The sequence below is a fragment of the Sus scrofa genome, chromosome 13 (genome assembly GCF_054392235.1).
Source record: "Sus scrofa isolate SSC_HxYL_T2T_F1_AM1 chromosome 13, Sscrofa_HxYL_maternal_Yorkshire_Landrace_v2.0, whole genome shotgun sequence".
Lineage (NCBI taxonomy): Eukaryota > Metazoa > Chordata > Mammalia > Artiodactyla > Suidae > Sus > Sus scrofa.
This window is the reverse complement of record NC_139395.1, coordinates 139,312,101-139,333,833: the sequence shown is the minus strand read 5'-3', so window position 1 is coordinate 139,333,833 and position 21,733 is coordinate 139,312,101. Positions and strand designations below refer to the sequence as shown.

General features: G+C 42.8%; 1 non-coding gene across 1 annotated transcript; it reads right to left on the bottom strand.

Annotated features, from left to right (window-relative positions):
- Nucleotides 1–21,566: 21,566 nt before the first annotated feature.
- Nucleotides 21,567–21,689, bottom strand: LOC146397654 (small nucleolar RNA SNORA27). Its single transcript, XR_014825395.1, has one exon. It is a non-coding gene; the product is annotated as a small nucleolar RNA SNORA27 (small nucleolar RNA).
- Nucleotides 21,690–21,733: the final 44 nt, after the last annotated feature.

Here is a 21,733-nt window from a genome sequence, read left to right as displayed (position 1 = left end):
AGGGTAATTTTTCCTGTAATTCAGGAATTTAAGTGGATGCTTCTGGCAAGTACAGCTCCGTGCCGCTTTGGGACTACATAAGTTTTGCTTCCGGTCATTTTTTTTTTTTCCAAAAGGCTTTTTGAATTTTAATTGCTTATATATAATGAATGTTGATTTATTGATATTGAGAGCATTGTAACCCTTAAAGCTCCAGAGGCTTTCAACTATAGCCCTAACCCATACTCATTAGTAAAAACAAAACAAAAATTAATATATATAGTCATTTAACTTTGAAATACAATCCTACCCATACTGCAAAATATCACAATTACTCAAGAAAACCTTTTACCATTAAATCAGACTGCCAACATAAAGTCTGATAACAGGAAAAATGACTTAATTTTCTATATTTGTGTACTATATTCAGTATGATGCTTGCTTCTAAATGCCACATTTTTTCCAAAAAAAAAAAAATCATTTGCTTGAAAATTGTTGTGCCAGAAACTGACAAGAACTAATACCCAGATGACAGTGTCTTCGCCTGCAGTCTAGTGATGCTGCTCCTTAACCATCCCTTTATAATGTTCAAGTCCAAATTTGTGATAATGCCATACATTGTCTGAGAATAGAAAGCAGAAATCCTTGTTGGCTCATCCAAAATCTACTAAAAATCTCCTGGGATCCAGGAAACTGAAGGAAATACTAAATCAGAAAAGTAGCCAACAACTTAGTCCACTTGAGTCTATAGGGTGAAGTCAATCAACAATTAGGTGTTAATTGTTGAATGTTTTCTTTAGGTCTAGCTACTGTTTCATAATATGGGGGATTTCCAGAGTCTCTTTAACAGGAAATAATCAAGGGCCAAACTCCGGGTTTAGGTCAAAGAAAAACTTCCTAATCCAAAATCCAGCAAAAATCCGGATACATTGCCTGCAGCTCTACAATGTATTTCTAATAAATGCTGTGCTTACCACATTTGCTAAGTACTTAATAGTAAGTAAAAAGTGAGATAAAGATCCAAAGAAAACATACACATTAACAAAGTTTTGCATATCAACACAGAGCATACTCTCACTGTTAAAAGAAACTTTTCTACTTACCTGAGATCTAAAATTAGATAGCCACCTCTAGGTCAAGGACAAACGTTTCCGTGCTAACCTGGAGCATGTGAGGCCATTTACACTGCAAACAATGCTAAAATTCTGCTTCTTTCACTACGTGAGCCATCTAGTTTAGTTCTGCCCTTCAATAGCCTCCGCTGACGAATTGTAAACCCATCTAGCAACTGTAAGCCAACATTCACCAAAGGAATCAAGGAATTAGTACAGATTTGTCAGTATGACATGGAAAAGAGTAACAAAACCTTAAAAGAGTGTGGGGTTTTTTTTGGTTCATTTTTGTTTGTTTGTTTGTTTGTTTTTATCTTTTTCAGGGCCGCACCTGAGGCTATGGAGGTTCCCAGGCTAGGGGTCGAATCGGAGCTGTAGCCACTGGCCTACGCCACAGCCACAGCAACGCCAGATCCTTAACCCACTGAGCAAGGCCAGGGATCGAACCCAAGTCCTCATGGATGCTAGTCAGCTCCTTAACGTGAGCCATAAGGGGAGCTCCATTAAAAGAGTATGCTTTATATTTGGTAGTGAAGTCTTAATGTAGAGAGTACCATGTGTTCTTACCATTCAGGGCGTGTTATGTCATCTTGCCAATCTAACATTATTTTAAGGCCATCAGTTGATTTGAAATGATAGCTATGCATTTAAAGCAGTTTCTTGGTAATCTATTGATATGCAAAAGCCTGTTAGGATATGTGTTTTAGGTCTTTAATTCTCTTATTACTTATTAATGTCACTTATTATTTAGTAAACACAGGATAATCCATGGTGTCCCTCCATCTATAAGTGTTTAAAAACTGGATCGAAACAGGGTTATTCTCCTCTTTATTATTCAGTGGCTGGAGGAAATTAGAGGCTAGATTCTGCTTGAATGTAGGCAATGTCCACTGGAGCAATTTAGAGGGTAGCACTCATTGCCACATTCTTCACAATAATTTTAAAACCATTTGCATAGTGATAGGCAAAGATAATAATAGAGTTGAAAGAAAGGAAAAAAATAAGGACCACCATAGAAGGGGCTGTTTATATTAATTAATACCAGGTTATTACAGTCTATTGCGTGATCAAGATAGGGAGGTTTGTCTAGCTCCACCCTTATGACTGAAATAAAAAATATTATTGTACTGCAAATCAGCACATCTAAAACTATGGTATGCATAAAAAGCAATGAGAACAAAAAAACAAACAAAAGGAGTTCCCGTTGTGGTGAGCCACCGCAATGCCAGATCTGAGTCGCATCTGCAATCTATACCATAGCTCACAGTAACAGCAGATCCTAAACCCATTGAGCAAGGCCAGGGACTCTCATGCATCCTCATGGATGCTAGTCATATTGGTTTCCACTGAGCCACGAAGGGAACCCCCAGAAATTTTGTGTTTTATTTCGAGTCTAACAGTGAGGGAAATTGGGTGAGGGGTATATGGAAGAATTCTGTGTGCGATCTTGGCAACTTTCTACAAACCTAAAATTATTTCAAAATAAAAAGCTGATTTTTAAAAAGGAAGCCCCTGGAGTTCCCATCGTGGCGCAGTGCTTAACGAATCCAACTAAGAACCATGAGGTTGCGGGTTCGGTCCCTGCCCTTGCTCAGTGGGTTAACAATCCGGCGTTGCCGTGAGCTGTGGTGTAGGTTGCAGACGCGGCTCGGATCCCGCGTTGCTGTGGCTCTGGTGTAGGCCGGTGGCTACAGCTCCGATTCGACCCCTAGCCTGGGAATCTCCATATGCCGTGGGAGCGGCCCAAGAAATAGCAAAAAGACAAAAAAAAGTAAAAATAAAAAAATAAAAAGGAAGCCCCTGCATTCAACCTTAGGTAGCCACAGAGTCAGCTTTCGTGCATTCTGATCCTGTGTTTACTTCCATCTTCATTTTGTGTTTGTGCAATATCCCCTTTGTCTCTCAAGTTCAGCTGTGTTTTGAATAAGTTTTGCTGTAATTCATCTACCATATCTGGGAGTTATTACAGGTGAATTTTCAGATATCAGTCCACTGCCCATGGTACTTAATTCCCTATTTCCTCTTTTTTTTTGTCTTTTTGCCATTTCTTGGGCTGCTCCCATGGTATATGGAGGTTCCCAGGCTAGGGGTCTAATTGGAGCTGTAGCTGCCAGCCTACAGCAACGCCAGATCCTTAACTCACTGAGCAAGTCCAGGGGTCGAACCTGAAACCTCATGGTTCCTAGTCGGATTCGTTAACCACTGAGCCACAATGGGAACTCCCCCATTTTCTCCTTAATCCACACGAATCAAGTTTTATCTACAGCAGTGAAACTGGTCTGGTCCATTTGACAAATAGCATTCATTTTGCAAACCTGATGATCAACTCTTAGCAGTCAGATATTCAGTCTTCCATTAGCATTTGAACAGTTGAGCACACCTTCCTTAAAATCCTTTATTCTCTTGGTTCGTCACACTCTCCCCTTGTTTCTCCTCATTCGGTGGCTTCTCCTCAGACTTTTTTGGGGATCTTCTCCTTTGCGGACCTTCAAATGTTGAGTGCCCCTAGACTCAGTCTGCCGCCCAGTCTCATAATTCTGTACTCACTTCATGGATGATACTGTTTGGTCCAGTGATTTCGTTGTATTTATTTATTTATTTGGCTGCATGTGTGTGGAAGTTCCCAGACCAGAAATTGAACCCATACATAGCAGGGACTCGAGCCATGGCAGTGACAATACAGGATCCTTAAATAGCTGTGCCACAAGAGAACTCCTAGGAGTTCCTGTTGTGGCTCAGTGGTTAATGAACCTACCTAGTATCTGTGAGGACACAGGTTCGAGCCCTGGCCTTGCTTAGTGGGTTAAGGATCTGGTGTTGCTGTGAACTGTGGTGTAGGTCGCAGACGCGGCTTGGATCCCAAGTTGCTGTGGCTGTGATGTAGGCCAATGGCTACAGCTCCAATTTGACCCTTAGCCTGGGAACTTCCATATGCCATGGGTGTGGCCCCAAAAAGACCAAAAAAAAAAAAAAAAAGAGAGAGAACTCCCAATCCAGAGATTTTAAATGTCATTCATATGCCACGACCCCCAAACTGAGATCTTACAACCCTGTGACTTGCTTTCTTCTCCTCCCTACCCCTGCCCCACTGCTTCAGGTCCCCAGACTCATATATTCAGCTACCTACTCAATATCCTTGCTTGATGTCAAATTTAACATGGCCTTACCAGAAGTCTTGATTTGGTGCCAACAGACAGGAACAGAGTAGGCTGTCCTGTGGTAGGCCTTGGCCAGGCCTGGAGATGTAGCAGCAAGTAGAAGAGAAAAGTAGATTACTGTGGCATAGCAAAACCTCTTTATGAGTAGTAGGTAGACCTTTGAGTATGAACATGGCCCTTCCCCAAGAAATAGTACTAGATGATAAAACCACAGTTTGTACATTAATCACCGAATTTCAAGTACACTTTCTTGAGGGCCTTCAACCTAGAGAACTACTATTTTGGTATCTTTGGAGAGTAAACTTCTAGACTAGCCAGAATAAAGGAGAGAAGGTTGCATCACTACATGGGGTAGAGGAGGAATTCCTGAAGTCTGCTTTTTCTTTTTTTTTCCTCATTTAATTTCACATTTATTCTCATTACATCGGGCTGGGAGAGGAAGGAGTCATGAGTGGGTTTATTTTTCCTCGTTTACTTCCTGGCAGCTGCTAGTGATGTCAGCCTCAATTGCTATTTCTCTCTTTTTATTCCTGAGTTTCCTTTGCAGGCACAGGGTTCTAATCCAGGGCTGACAAAAAGCTGGAGTTCAGGTCTTTGGAGCACAAGCTGCTGCCTGTATGCCTTGCTTGGCCCTCGCACTAAACCTTTCTCTGCTCCAAACTCTGACATTTCGGTTTATGCATCGGGCACATGAACTTGGGGCTGACGACTCTGCTGCTTCCTGTGTCCTGGTGCAACTCAGCAGAGTCGGGAGGTGGCCAGTGAAAAAATGTGTTTGCTCTTCTCTGCTCTGGCAGTTTCTAACTGTGTTTCTAGCAGATTTTCAACCAGTGTTCATGTTTTAGTCTCACATCCCCACATCCAAAGGAACATGATGATACCAATTCCTGAGTCTTTTAGTTGTTCTACAGAATAAATGAGGTTGCTTATCAGCTTTCCCCATGCTGAATTTAGGGCCAAGCTTTCTCCCATCTGCTAATTTTCTCATCATTTTCCCATTTGCTTTCTAAATTTAAGAAGCTCTGTGGGCTGTTGTCTCTTTTCTGATTTTCTTGAGTGTATGTCTTTTTAACAAGACTCTTAACCATTATTTTAGAGAGCTTTTCAGAGAGGACAGAGGTTAAATGTCAACCTTCTACCTTTAACCAAAGATCAAGACTTTGATATGTAGGGACAGAGATCCTCATTTAAAGGAGGAGGACAGGGTGGAGTAAAGGTGGGGCCTCTGATGCCCTTAGAAGGTGTATGAATCCACCTAGATCCCCAAACTATTCAGAGTTGCCAAGGAAGCTTGAAACCTCAATTCACACTAGTTAGCCTAAGGGACTGCCCCTGGGGAATTCTCATCACAGTTCTCTCAAGGAATGCACTCAGAATGCATGCATTTTGAAATAAATCATTCAATCTCTGTGCAATTCAATCTGTCCACTGATCTTTTGCCTCTAGGAACCAGGATCACTGCAAAGAGAGAAGACAACCCAAAATGCAAAATAGGTGTCCCAAAGGAAAAGTTAACAACTATGCCTCAATTTGTATATCGGAGTCTATTCCCTCAGTGATTCCCACTGTCCCCATGCATCCTTCTATCTTATCAGACAGCCTTTGAACTGATTAATCTAAATTCATATAGAAATGCACTCTCTAACTCTACTTTTTAACCTCCAGGCTTCATTTAGTTCATTTGATACATGTCCTATCATTGTCCATACCCTGGAGTCTAATGGATTGAGCAGCTTATCCCAAATCAGAGAGAGCAGGAAAAATAGGAAACTTCCCACCATAGGCCCCAAAGGATCTTCTGCCTTTCAGGACAGGGAGAACCACCCCAAGCATGTCCTTGCTTTCTGGAGGGAGTTTGCCAACTTTGAGTTTGACTTTACTACAACAGTACCTTGTCCAGGAACCAGGTTTTGAGTTGGTTTAGATAGTTTTTGTTTTTTGTTTTGTTTTTGCTTTTTAGGGCCACACCCACAGCATATGGAAGTTTCCAGGCTAGGGGTTGAATTGGAGCTACAAATGCTGGCCTATGCCACAGCCACAGCAAAGCGGGATCCAAGCTTCATCTGCAACCTAGACCACAGCTCATGGCAATGCGAGAGCTGACCCACAGATAGAGGCCAGGGATCAAACCCACATCCTCATGGATGCTAGTTAGATTGGATTCTGCTATGCCACAACGGGAACTCCCTTAAAGTTTTTGTTGTGGTTGTTTTTTTTCTTCTTCTTTTAGGGTCACACCCTCAGCATCTGAAAGTTCCCGGGCTAAGGGTCAAATCGGAGCTGCAGCTGTCCGCCTACACCACAGACACAGCAACACAGGATCAGAGCCGCATCTGTGACCTACACCACAGATGACAATGCCAGATCCTTAACTCACTGAGCAAGGCCAGGGATGGAACATGCATCCACATAGATACTAGTCAGGTTCCTTACTGCTGAGCCACAACAGGAACTCCCATACCTTCATCTTTGTAATTCTGTTTATTCTTCTGATTATTCAATGATTTATTCAAAAATATTTAAGTGTTTATTATATGTGTAAGGAGTTACTGCCAGCAGTGAAAAAAATCTTTTCCTTATTGGTTTTTTTGACCTAAAAGTAAAAGAAGCAGGAAAATCATTTTGCCATTTTGGGGTTAAAATTCACAACTTCTTAGAAGATTTTCTGGAGCACTGCTAATAATTACAGTCTTTTCTTAGTTCCCTTTTTTTGTTTGTTTTTATTTTTTTTGTTTTTTAGGGCCACACCCATGGTATATGGAAGTTTCCAGGCTAGGGGTCATACTGGAGCTGCAGCTGCCGGCCTGTACCACAGCCACAGCCACACTGGGATGCGAGCCACGTCTGTGACCTACATCACAGCTCACAGCAATGCTGGATCCTTAACCCGCTAAGCAAGGCCAAGGATCAAACCCACTGGTTTGTTACCCATGATGGTAACTCCCTTTTCTCAGTTCTTATTTTTAAAAATATTTATTTATTTATTTATTTATATATTTAACGACCACGCCCAAGGCATATGGAAGTTCCCCAGGCCAGGGATTGAATCTGAGCTGCAGCTGTGACCTGTGCCACAGATGTGGCAATGCTGGATCCCTTACCTCTCTGTGCTGGGCCAGGGATCGAATCTGCACCTCCACAGTGACCCAAGCTTCAACCCACTGCACCATAGCAGGAACTTCCATAAATTATCTTTTTTTTTTTTTTGTCTTTTCTAGTGCTGCTCCCACGGCATATGGAGATTCCCAGGCCAGGGGTCTAATCGGAGCTGTAGCCATCAGCCTACGCCAGAGCCACAGCAACGCAGGATCCAAGCCTCATCTGCGACCTATACCACAGCAACACTGGATCCTTAACCCACTGAGCAAGGCCAGGGATCGAACCTGCAACCTCATGGTTCCTAGTCAGATTCATTAACCACTGCACCACGACAGGAACTCCATCCATAAATTATTTTTATTTATTTATTTATTTTAATTTTTTTTGTCTTTTTGCCATTTCTAGGGCCACTCCCACGGCACATGGAGGTTCCCAGGCTAGGGGTCCAATTGGAGCTGTAGCCACCAGCCTACGCCAGAGCCACAGCAACGTGGGATCTGAGACTTGTCTGCAACCTACACCACAGCTCAAGGCAACGCCAGATCCTTGACCTACTGAGGAAGGCCCACAACCTCATTGTTCCTAGTCAGATTCGTTAACCACTGAGCCGCAATGGGAACTCCCATAAATTATTTTGAAATAAACCTATCATTGGTCATTTGATAGAGGAAACATTCCTACAATGAAAAAACCATCATAGTCTAACATAACATTCATTTTAAGCAAGACATGGTTAGATTTAACTGAACCTGAAGAATGACTTCCATTAGTCTGCTAGAGCTGCCATGGTAGAATACCACAGGCTGGTCGGCTTAAACAACAGAAATTTCTTGTCTCACAGTTTAAGAGGCTATAAATCCAAGGTCAAAGTATCTCCAAGTTTGGATTCTCCTGAGAACTCTCTCCTTGCAGACAGATGTCTTCTTGCTGAGTCCTCACATGGCCTTTCCTCTGTGCTTTGCACACCCCTAGGGTCACCTCCTCTTCCTCTAAGGATATCAGTTCTATCCTCTTCCTCTAAGGATATCAGTTCTATTCAATTCAAACCCCACCTTTATAACCTCATTCAACCTAAGTACCTCTCTGTAAGCCCTATCTCCAAATAGAGTCGTCACACTGCAGGGTGGGGGCGTGGCTGGGACTTCAACAAGAATCTGGAGGGAATACAGTTCAGTCCATATTGTATGGAAATTAAAAAAAAAAAAAAAAACACAAAAAGGAGCTCCCGTTGTGGCTCAGTGGTTCAGCGGTTAAAGAATCCGACTAGTATCCATGAGGGTGGAGGGTTCAATCCCTGGCCTCGGTCACTGGGTTAAGGATCCAGCGTTGCCATGAACTGTGGTGGAGGTCACAGATGTGGCTTGGATCCTGTGTTGCTGTGGCTGTGGCGTAGGCCGGCATCTGCAGCTCCAATTGGACCCCTAGCCTGGGAATCTCCATATGCTATGGGTGCGGCCTAAAAAGCAAAAAAAAAAAATTTTTTTAAATAAAAAAATTATATGGTAATTATAATTTTTAAAATTATGGGCATAGTATTTGCCAGTGGTACCAAGAAATAACAGCAAACTAAGGAATAGCATGCTTTTTCCACCATCTGAGGACATGGTGATAAGTTGGCAGTCTTTTCACCAGAACCCGACCACATTGGCACCCTGACTTTGGACTTCTGGCCTCTGTGAGAAATAAGTTTCTATTGATTACAATCTACCCAGTTTGTGGTATTTTGTTGTAGCAGTCTGAACAGACTGCAGAACTTGTGGATCATATGGTAATTCTATGTTTATTTTTGAAAAATCACCATACTGTTTTCCACAGTGGCTGCACTATTTTACATTCCCAGCAGCAACGTATAAGGGTTTTGATTTCCTCCCACCCTCACCAGCACTTATTATTTTCTGTGCTATTTTTCAAATTTTTTTATTTTTATTTTTTTATTTTTTTGTCTTTTTGTCTTCTCTAGGACTGCACCCATGGCATATGGAGGTTCCCAGGCTAGGGATCTAATCAGAGCTGTAGCCGCTGGCCTACACCACAGTCACAGCAACGTGGGATCCGAGCCACATCTGTGACCTACACCACAGCTCACGACAACGCCGGATCCTTAACACACAGAGCAACACCAGGGATCGAACCCTTGTCCTCATGGTTCCTAGTCAGATTCGTTAACCACTGAGCCATGATGGGAACTCCTATTTTTTTATATATATAAGCCATCCTAGTGGTTGTGAAGTGCTATCTCATGGTTTTGATTGCTTTTCTCTGTCTGATATTAGTGATGTCAGGTATTTTTTCACATGCCTATTAGATCTGATTTAAATCTTTTTTTTAGGAAGTCCCATCATGGCTCAGCGGTAATGAACCCAACTAGCATCTATGAAGACACAGGTTCAATCCCTGGCCTTGCTCAGTGGGTTAAGGATCCAGTGTTGCCGTGAGCTGTGGTGTAGTTTGCAGATATGGCCAGGGTCTGGCAGTTGCTATGGCTGTGGTGTAGGCAGAGGATTGGATCCCCCTATACTGGGAATTTCTATCTTTCTTTTTCTTTTGCTTTTTAGGGCTGCACTCACAGCACGTGGAAATTCCCAGGCTAGGGGTCTAATAGGAGCTAGAGCTGCCAGCCTATGCCACAGCCACAGCCATGCCAGATCCAAGCCACGTCTGTGACCTACTCCATAGCTCACGACAACGCTGGATCCTTAACCCACTGAGCAAGACCAGGGAACGAACTTGCAACCTCATGGATACTTGTTGGATTAGTTTCCCCTGCACCACGATGGGAACCCGTAGCCTGGGAATTTCCACATGCCCCCCCGCCCACCCCGTGCTGTCCTAAAAAGGCAAAAACAAAAAAACTTCTGTTTTAGCTGGCTTTCTCTGACACTGCCTTGGCACCACCTCCCTACTGCCAGGAGATGAAAATCCAGGCTCCCCACTGGCCTCAGTGGATGCTGGAGGGGGGTACCCATTGTTACTGCTGGGCAGGGGTGGGGGTTCCAGCTCCACATGTGCTCTCCACTGACACAGCCATGGGCAGCCTCACTGCTACTGCATGATGGTGAAAGTCCTGATGTCCTGAACTGCCACGAGGCCTCCTTAGACACACTCCAGTGGGAGAGGAGAGAATGCCTTGGTTACTGCCTGGTGGGTATGCGGGTCAGGTGCCACGGGAGACCACGGGGTGATGGTGGTGGTGGCGATGTCAGGAACCAGTTACAGCCTTATGGGGTTGGAATCATAGGCTCCCCATTCGGCTTTACTGGTGTGACTGTGGGGAGGACCATGGTGTGTTTCTGCAGTATTTGGCTGGAATAGTGATGGTTGTCTGAAGGTTTTCTGTCTTCCTAAGATGCCCCTTTTCTTGGGCCTCTGGAAAGAGAGCAGATTTTTGTTGGCCCTTTTTTTTTTTTTTTGGCCTGTGCCTGTTAGCTTTTCTGGGTTGCTGACTTCTGTTCCAATGTGGGTATATGACTTAAGAGGAAAACCCAGAGTTCTTGTCGTGGCTCAGTGGTTACGAATCTGACTAGGAACCATGAGGATGCGGGTTCGATCCCTGGCCTCACTCAGTGGGTTAAGGATCTGGTGTTGCTGTCTGTGGTGTAGGTTGTAGACGAAGCTCACATTCCGTGTTGCTGTGGCTCTGGCATAGGCTGGCGGCTACAGCTCCGATTAGACCCCTAGCCTGGGAACCTCAATATGCCGAGGGTGTGGCCCTGGACAAAGACAAAAAGACAAAAAAAAAAAAAAAAAAAAAGAGGAAAACCCAGGGAACTCACCACTATGGCCATCTTAAGGTTCCTTGTCAATCTGCCTTCTTTTTCCACCTCTTAGTGTTCTTGGGTTTGCGTTATACCCCTAGAGCATGGAATTTCCAAGTATGGAACCCATGCCACAGCAATGACCCAAGTTGGTGCAGTGGCAGTGCCGGATCCTTAACCTCTTTTGCCACAAGGGAACTCCTCTTTGTGTCTGCTTTATCTATAATGTGCAGGTTTTTAGTTGTACTTAGCAGGATAAATAGGGAGAAGTGTGTCTGTCTTCCCAGATATGGAAGTGAATCTCTTTGTTTTAAATGGCTAAGCAATACGCATAGCATACAATTTATTAAGAAATCTCCTTTTGGCAGACATTTAAGTTGTCTATTAAAATAATGAGACAAGTAGCTCAGTGGAAGCAAATCTGACTAGCATCCATGAAGATGAGGGTTCGATCCCTGGCCACGCTCAGTGGGTTAAGGATCCAGTGTTACCGTGAGCTGTGGTATAGGTTGCAGACATGGCTTGGATCCTGCATTGCTGTGGTGTAAGTCAGCAGCTATAGCTCCAATCTGACCCCTCACCTGGGAACCTCCATATGCTGTGGGTTGGGCCCCTAAAAAAAAAAAAAATGAGAAAAGGAATGTTCTTTGAGGGGGGTGGGGTAGGGAAGAGGTGGCAAGGGGGGTAGAATTCTGGGCTCTTGTGCTGTTACACACACAGGGTAAAATTCCTAACTGGAATTGTTGGGTCAAAGGACATGTGCATTTCAATTCTTCATATTGATGAATCATCCTCAAAAAATGCCACACTGATTTAAACTTCCACCAACAGAAGAACATGTGTTTTCCCACCGAGTACTGTCAAACATCAAGTCTTCTCATCTTTGACCAGGTAATTGAGAATCGTTTCCTTGAGCTGTTTTCTTGTGCTTATTCTACTTTCTCAACCGGATCCAAAGTGATAATTGTGCCTATTTCCTTTTCTTTCTTTCTTTTTTTTTTTTTTTTTCATCTTTTTAGGGCCACACTCAAGGCATATGGAGCTTCCCCAAGACAGGGGTCAAATCAGAGCTGTAGCTGCTGGCCTACACCACAGCAACGCAGGATCCCAGCTGTGTCTGCGACCTACACCACAACTCACCGCAACGCCAGATCATTAACCCACTGAGCCAGGCCAGGGATTGAATCTGTATATTCATGGATACTAGTCAGATTCTTTTCCACTGAGCCATGAAGGAAACACCCTATTTCCTTTTCTTGATGCCTGTAAGGACTTAGCACCTTGTTATATTATATTGCTCAGTAGTTATTTGTTGTTGATGGTTTTTAGCTTTTTTTTTTTTTTGGTCTTTTTGCCATTTCTTGGGCTGCTCCCATGGCATATTATGGAGGTTCCCAGGCTAGGGGTCTAATCGGATCTGTAGCTGCCAGCCTACGCCAGAGCCAGAGCAACACAGGATCCAAGCCGCGTCTGCAACCTACACCACAGCTCACGGCAACACTGGATCCTTAACCCACTGAGCAAGGCCAGGGATTGAACCCACAACCTCATGGTTCCTAGTCAGATTCGTTAACCGCTGCGCCATGACAGGAACTCCGGTTTTTAGCTTTTTAAGATTAGAGCTGATAATGCAGGATTCTGACAGAGAGTCCAGTTCTTTCTTCTTTTTTTTAATGGTTGCATCTGAGGCATATGAAAGTTTCTGGGCCAGGTATCAAATCCGAGGCACATCTGTGACCATGCCACAGTTGTGGCAATGCCAGATCTTTTAACCCACTGCACCGGGATGGGGATTGAACCTGTGACTTCACAGCGACCCAAGAGCCACTTCAGTTGGATTCTTTTTCTTTTTCTTTCTTTCTTTTTTTTTTTTTTTTAGGGCCATATGGAATTTTTTTAGGGCCGTAGGGCATATGGAAGTTCCCAGGCTATGAGCTGACTTGGAGCTGCAGCTGCTAGTCTATGCCACAGCCACAGCAACACCACATCAGAGCCACATCTTCGACCTATACTGTGGCTTGTAGCAACATTGGATCCTTAACCCACTGAGTGAGGCCAGGGATGGAATCCACATGATCATGGATATTAGTCAGGTTCTTAACCTACTGTACCACAGTGGGAACACCTAGAGTCCAGTTCTTAAAAAAGTTTGGAGTTTGAATTTATTTTACCATTGAAGTCCTCTAAGGCCCAAGTTGAGATCTTACCATAAAAATGTGCCCAAGCTCAGTGACATCCCAAGACTTTCTTGGCAGAAGTCAACAGAGAATGGATCTGCCAGGACTCTTGTTCACCCAGGGCACAGTGGGTTCTCTCAGGGAAAACCAAGCCCTGCTACAGATCATATGTTTTTTATCACAATGAGAACACACATGGAAACTACTCACCATGTTGAGAGCCAGCACTTACAACAAGCTCCAGGACTCAGGGGCCATGAACATCAGGTACTAGAAAGACTATCTAAAAGAGAACATGGAATAGGACATTTGGAATGACCAGGACAATGAATAATGGAATCCCTAAGAACAAAACCAGACACTATGAGAGAGTAACCTGGAAGGGGGACGGGTGTTGGAATGAACGGAGCACCACCTCTCCAGTCTCCCCTTCTCTCCACTCTCTTGTCCTCACCTTTTTCTCCTGCCCTTCCTTCTTTTTAATCACCGTAAATGCAGGAGAAGGGCCAAAAGTCCTTTTCTAGCTTAATAAAGAAAATTTTCAAGCGTTCATATCTTTCAGGAAAAAAAAGAGACAATAATTTAAATATTACTACCACATCAGTAACTTACTAAGAATGACAACCAGTAAGATACCAAACTGGATTAGAATGGTAGGAAAAACATCAACTTCTCTATGGCAAGGCAATCTAAGATGGAAAGAAAAAAAAAAACAAACAAACAACTGCTCTGCTTTGCAGTGGGCCTTTCCCAACATGCAGAGTGCGTCTGGTTGATACATTAACCAGACCTCCTTAAAGTAGGAGGATATAATCAACCTTTGAGAAAAGTGGTCTGTTTCTCCAGACACTAGCATTGTAACTTTAAGATTAATATTTCATATACACGCTATTTATTTTACTTTATTTTTTGTCTTTTTTAGGGTTGCACCCATGGCATATGGAAGTTCCCAGGCTAGGGGTCGAATCTGAGCTATAGCTGCCAGCCTACACCACAGCAACACCAGATCCCTAACCCACTGAGCGAGGTCAGGGATTGAACCTTTGTCCTCATGGATACTAGTCAGGTTTGTTACCGATGAGCCACAACAGTAACCCCCCCCTTTTTTTTTTGGTCTTTTTAGGGTACTATTTTAAAAATAGATACCCCAAAAGGACCTGCTGTATAACATAGGAAACTCAATATTCTCTAATAACTTACATGGGAAAAGAATCTGAAGAAGAATGGATATATGGATATGTGTAACTGAATCACTTTGCTATACACATGAAACTAATACGACAGTGTAAATCAACTACACTCCAATAATTTATGTGTGTGTTTGTGTGTGTGTTTTAGGGCTGAACCCACAGCATTTGGAAGTTCCCAGGCTATGGGTCGAATTGGAGCATAGCCACTAGACTATACCACAGCCACAGCAACGCCAGATCATTAACCCACTGAGCGAGGCCAGGGATCGAAACTGTGTCCTCGTGGTTACTAGTCAGATCCATTTCTGCTAAGCCACAACAGGAACTCCCTGATAGTTGTAGTTTTTAAAGTTATTAACTCTAATATAACCTTGATATGTCTAGATGCACTCACAGTTACATAGTCACATAAGTTTAAATGACAATCTTAAAGCTTTAAAACTCTAGCTCTTAGAACAACTTCATCAGGTATATCGTCACTTGATGTTTATATGGTTTATATCCTTTTAAATCTTGGGTATTTGGAAGAAAAAAGTGTTCATGCATAAATCAGAATACATATGAGGAGTTCCCGTCATGTCTCAGTGGTTAATGAACTTCATTAGTATCCATGAAGACAGGGTTCAATCCCTGGTCTTGCTCAGTGGGTTAAGGAGCTGGCATTGTGGTGAGCTGTGGTGTAGGTCACCGATGTGGCTCGGATCCTGTGTTGCTGTGGCTGTGGCTAGCAGCTATAGCCCCAATTTGGCCTCTAGCCTGGGGAATATCCATATGCCATGGGTGAGGCCCTAAAACGACAAAAGACCAAAAAAGAAAGAAAGAAAAAAGAATACATACATGAAACCATAATAGGTGCTGAGTAGGAACTACGTATTTTATTTTTCATTTCTCTCTGTGTTAGGCAACCATTCTCCATGGGTTTCTTATGATCCTGCACATCTCAGGAGCAGAAGCAATGACTAACTTTGTTCTGGACAATCTTTCAAAGATGTTTGTACAGTGAACAACTAGGAGATAGAGACTATGCCTCCCTCCAGAGCAAAGGATTTTTGTTTACTATCCATTATAATGAAGATAATGTCTCCGGCACAAAAGTCAGGTGGGCTTACTGCTCATTATAAAATATGTACATTCTTTGAACTTAGGGTTCCTCTCCCATAATGCAATCCACTGTTTGTGCAGTGCAGGTGTCATCTGACCCTCTTTATGTCACTCTGAGGGGACTGGAACTTAGGGGACTGGTGAGATGCTGAGATTGCTGGGAGAGACATTATCTCTGACCCAAGTGTCCTGTGTCTTCTGCCAGCATCCATGAAACTGTGGAAGGCTAATTTGTTAGCTGAAATTAGAGTAACATCTTAGATTCTTCACAGTTCTTGGCACTCTGAATTTTAGTATTTTTTTTAAAGTCCCCAGCTAAACATTGATTCTTAGTAAAAGTATCTCAATACACTACTTGTCTAAGTTTTCAAAGAGAATTTAAGATTTTAGAAAAATATATTAAGTTGGCATTAAAAGTCAATATAATACTGATTTTAAACTTTTATCAGAGCTCACATCTTATAAGTTTATACATAAAGGGTAGTAGAGAAACTCTACAGGGTTCTCATAAATTGCAATATTGTCTGAGGTTTTCAAGACCAGTTTCTTTTTTTCTTTTTCATCTACACCCATGGTATATGGACGTTCCTGACCCTGATATTGAATCCAAGCTGTGGCTGCGACCTACACCACAGCTGGGGCAATGCCAGATCCTTAACCCACTGCACCACAGTGGGAAATCCTCAAGACCAGTTTCTGGAGTTCCCGTCGTGGCTCAGTGGTTATTGAACCTGACTAGCATCCATGAAGATGCAGGTTCCACCCCTGGTTTTACTCAATGAATTAAGGATCCAACATTGCCGTGAGCTGTGGTGTAGGTTGTAGACCTGGCTCGGATCCCACTTTGCTGTGGCTGTGGTGTAGGCCGGCAGCTGTAGCTCCAGTTTGACCCTTAGCCTGGGAACCTCCACATGCTGCAGGTGTGGCCCTAAAAAGACCAAAAAAAAAAAAAAAAAAAAAACCAGTTTCTAATGACACTAGTCATTCAAATAAAAACTCAGTCCAGCTGTATGCCCATATTCACGTTTATATAATTTAAGCAATAATAGTTTATAAGGTTAATTTGTCTAATTTTGGAACCTTCATTTGATTTTTTTTTTAGGGCTGCATCTGTGGCATATGGAGGTTCCCAGGCTAGGGGTCTAATAGAAGCTGCAGCTGCCAGTCTACACCACAGCCACAGCAATGCCAGATCTGAGCAGTGTCTTCGACCCATACCAGAGCTCATGGCAATGCCAGATACTTAGCCCACTGAACGAGGCCAGGGATCAAACCTGAATCCTCAGTGGATACTAGTCAGTTTTGTTACTACTGAGCCACAACAGGAACTCTGGAAATTTCTTTTAACTTAGTGTTTGGAAAGCTGTGAATTTCTCTTGTGAAATAAAATGCTATGTTTGCATTTTTATTTCTCACATGGCAAAACCAGGAGAAGATATATAGCTATCTTTCTTTTTTCTTTTTTTTTTCCTTTTTCTGCCTCACCCACAGCATGTGGAAGTTCCTGGACCAGGGATTGAATGCTAGACTGCATCTGTGACCTATACTAGAGTTGCAGCAATGCCAGATCCTTAACCTATTGTGTTGGGCAAGGGATCAAACATGCCACAGAGACAAGCACCATCATTAACCAACTGTGTCACAACAGAAACTCCTATAGCTATGTTTCACATCCAGGAAATAAAAAACAACTTATTAAAGTTAGAAGTGTCACATATATTTGGCTTACATTTTACCTTTTATTCATGTATTTTACAAGTAATATGAAAACTATATATATTTTTGTTAAAAGGATAATCAGGAGTTCCCGTCGTGGCTCAGTGGTTAGCGAATCGGACTAGGAACCATGAAGTTGCGGGTTCGATCCCTGGCCTCACTCAGTGGGTTAAGGATCCAGCATTGCTGTGAGCTATGGCGTAGGTCACAGATGTGGCTAGGATCCCACATTGCTGTGGCTCTGACGTAGGCCAGCAGCTATAGCTCCGATTTGACCCCTAGCCTGGGAATCTCCATATGCCGAGGGAGCGGCCCAAGAAATGGCAAAAAAGAAAAAAAAAAAATCAATTTTAATTTTTAACAGTTCTTTTCAGTTGGAAGCTGTGTTTTTATAATTAATCTTACAAATGAAAAGGGTCTTCTGCATATGTTTTTTCTTTCTCTTTTTATAATTACTCATGGTTGCCTTGTCACTTTTCCTGTCTCTCTTTTTTTATCTTATAAATAAGAAGGATGACAGGCCATTCAATGAAAGTTAAAATTTCTCATCTAAAAATGTTTTTGAGGAGTTCCCATCATGGCGCAATGGTTAACGAATCCGACTAGGAACCATGAGGTTGTGGGTTTGATCCCTGGCCTCGCTCAGTGGGTTAAGGATCCAGCACTGCCATGAGCTGAGGTGTAGGTTGCAGACGCGGCTCGGATCCCTCATTGCTGTGGCTCTGGCATAGGCCTGTGGCTACAGCTCCGATTAGACCCTTAGCCTGGGAACCTCCATATGCCACAGGAAGCGGCCCTAGGAAAGGCAAAAAGACAAAAAAATAAATAAAATAAAAATGTTTTTGAGAGTGCTTATATTAAAAAAACAGCTGAAATACTCTTTATTTTATTTATTTTATTTTATTTTTTGTCTTTTATGGGCTGTACCCATGGCAAATGGAGATTTCCAGGCTAGGGGTTCCATCGGAGCTGTAGCAGTCAGCCTATGCCAAAGCCACAGCAACATGAGATCCAAGCAGCGTCTGCTATCTACAGCTCACAGCAGTGCTGGATCCTTAACCCACTGAGCAATGCCAGGGATCTAACCTGTGTCCTCATGGATACTAGTCAGGTTCATTAACCTCTGAGCTATAATGGGAACGCCTATCTTATTTTATTTTTCCTTTTTAGCACTACACCCGAGGGATACAGAAATTCCTAGGCTAGGAGTTGAATCAGAGCTGCAGCTGCCAGCCTACACCACAGCTCACAACAATGCTGGATCCCTGACCCATTGAGCAAGGCCAGGAATCAACCCGTCTCCTCATGGATACTAATCAGATTCATTTCTGCTGTACCACAAAGGGAACTCTGAAATATTCTTTAAATTTTTATGAATAATGTAGTTATCTTTATACAATAATTTATATGATTTGAATTTTACTTTGGTCAGAGTTTTAATTCTCACCTAAGTTTAAACTTTTCCATTTGAGGAGTTCCTGTTGTGGTTCAGTGGAAACGAATCCTACTAGGAACCATGAGGTTGCGGGTTTGATCCCTGGCCTTGTTCAATAGGTTAGGGATCAGGCGTTGCCATGAGATGTGGCATAGTTTGCAGACGCGGCTCAGATCTGATGTTGCTGTGGCGTAGGCTGACAGCTACAGCTCCGATTAGACCCCTAGCCTGGGAACCGCCATATGCTGCAGGTTCAGCTCTAAAAGGACAAAAGACAAAAACAAACAAATAAAAATTTTCCACTTGAAGTCACCTTTTCTGGAAAAAAAACCCACAAAAAACCTTTTAGGTCTCAATTTTCTAGAGACAGGCATTCCTGCTGCAGAGCAAGATCATCAGCTGTGTCTCTGCAGAGATGGGACATAGGTTCAATTCCCACCCCAGGATAGTGGGCTAAATGATCTGGGTAGGTCGCAACTGTGGCTTGGATCCAGGCTGTTAGAGGCCAAAAAAGAAGAAGGAAAAAAAAAAAAAAACCTGTCAGTCACCTACTCGATGCCATCCTATAAGCCACAGAGTGTAATTTTACTGGCACTTACCTTTCTTCACAGCCTGGAGAATTTTTCCATTACCATGAAGGTTAATGACTCACATTTTTGGAGACACTTAATGATCTTTTCCCCTAGCCTCATAAAATCTCACCAATTATCATTTTACTGGGCTTTATTTTCTAATTTCCTCCTTGGGTGAGTCATCCTATATAGTGCAAAGGCTTCTACCAAGGAATGCTCGTGTCCTCTGTCTTTTATGGCATATCTACATTGGTCCTTCAGAACTGAAGGCTTGTACTGCCAAAGGCTTCAGAAAGGCTAGAGTCTCCTTTGAGGTACTACTTCCTCCTGGGTACGTGTGGACTTTCACATGGAAAAAAATAGCCAGAGCCAGATATAAAAAGGAATAAGCAAACTCTTAGGCCAACTGAAATGATAACAGCAGCCCTCTAAGAACAAGGGCAAGAAAGGATGGAAAGGAATTCATTAAGAGAAAGCACTTTTCTCCTGGTGGCCTTGTATTTCCTAAAAAGACCGCCACCTCTACATTTATCCTCTAGGGGGCAGAAGTTCCCCAAAAAGGAGGGAAGATACTCCTGGGAAAGATGAGAACTTCTTAAGAGCCATGCATTCCGTTTCTCCTTTTATAGGCAGTGAGGGAAAACGTGCTTCTTACTGGGGCCAGACTCAAACAATCCTCACTACCTGAATGAGATTAAGCTGAATCACTTCTCAAATGAGAGACACTTATACGGAAAGTAAGGACTACAGTGAGTCAGCGATTCACAGATGGGCCTCCACCTATTTTATGGACCCACTCCTTGTAATATCAGCCACAGGAAGTGACAGCAACAGCAAATACCATACTCACTGAATTTTCTTACCCACTACAGTTTTTCAGCAGTGTATCATTATTAAAAGTTATTCACATATTTATTATGCTTATAAATGAATTTATGAAAGTCAAATCTATGAGCATAAAAGTGATGATATATGTTGAGTAAAAAATGAGTTATAGGCATTCCCAACATGGCTCAGCAGTTACTGAACCAAACCAGTAAAAAAATCGTGAATTTCAACATTTAGATGAATATTTATTTATTTTGCTTTTTTAGGGCTGCACCTATGGCATATGGAGGTTCTCAGGCTAGGGGTCTAATCAGAGCTACAGCTGCTGGCCTACACCACAGCTACAGCAATACCAGATCCAAGCCGTGTCTGTGACCCACACCACAGCTCAGGGCAATGCCGGATTCTTAACCCACCAAGCGAGGCCAGGGATGGAACCTGCAACCTCATGGTTTCTAATCAGATTCATTTCCGCTGCGCCACAATGGGAACTCCCTCAGATGAATATTTAAATGTGAATAGCTTCCATCTTAGCCCTATGTTTTCCTGTCATATGCTCTGGATTTTATTCATAAATATTTATCTAGCACATAGAACCAGCATAAAGTTGTTTTGGGGTGGAAAAGATTTCAGAACTTAGTGACAATAGATGTTCAAAACAGAGAAGAAATGCAAGAGAAGGGCATGTGCTCATTACACTTTCAGGGCAACTGAGCAAACGTCACTGCCCACATCTTTCTCCTTCTTGTCTTGGTCCATTAGTTCTAGATGGCCTCATAGAATCTAGACTGTTGGAGGAGGGTGGACACCCCTGTCATCCTGTCCTGCCCCGCCCACCCAGCCCAGAGACCCTTCCCAGAATACCTCTGAGTTCCAGCCTCTTCTCTAGCACTTCTGGAAAATTCGGAGCTCAGTATTTTGTCTGCCTGGAGAACCACTCATCATTCAATATTCAAATCAGGTATGTGGTTTCTATGACGCCCACGTGGCACAGTTGTTGGTGCTTCTGAGTGTGGACTCTGTGATCAGGAAGACCTTAGTTCAAACCTGCCTTTCCTCCTAGCACTTCCTGTATGATCTTAGCCAGCCTGTCTCCCCTCTCCAAGCCTCAGCTTTCTTACCTGTAAAATGGAGTTTGCAGACGTGATCATATGTATAGGCTCTTTAGATGGTGTCTGGCAACAGCAAGGAAGTGATAAATGGTAACTGCTGCCATTAACATCAGGGGTTTCAACACTGACTTGCATATTAAAGTCACCTGCAGAGCTTTTTAAAGCGCGATTTAAAAGATCTGAGCTGATGTTCCTAGCGAAGGTCATATTTTTTTGAAGTTGCCCAAGTGATTCTATTATGTAGCCTGCCTGGGGGTCAACAGTTACATTAGCAGTTCTTTTTTTTTTTTTTTAAATCTATTTAAAAACTTATATTTTAAAAAACTTTTACAATTTGTTTCCTCTGACAAGTTATAAGACAAGCTCTCAGTTGGCTTGAGTTTTAAATATTTCCTTTGTTCCACTTGAATGACCAGTAAAGACACAAGTCCAATCAGCAAAGTGAAAAGGGGGTAATACCAGCGGTTCTGAAAGAGTGGTACCTGGGCCAGTGGCACCA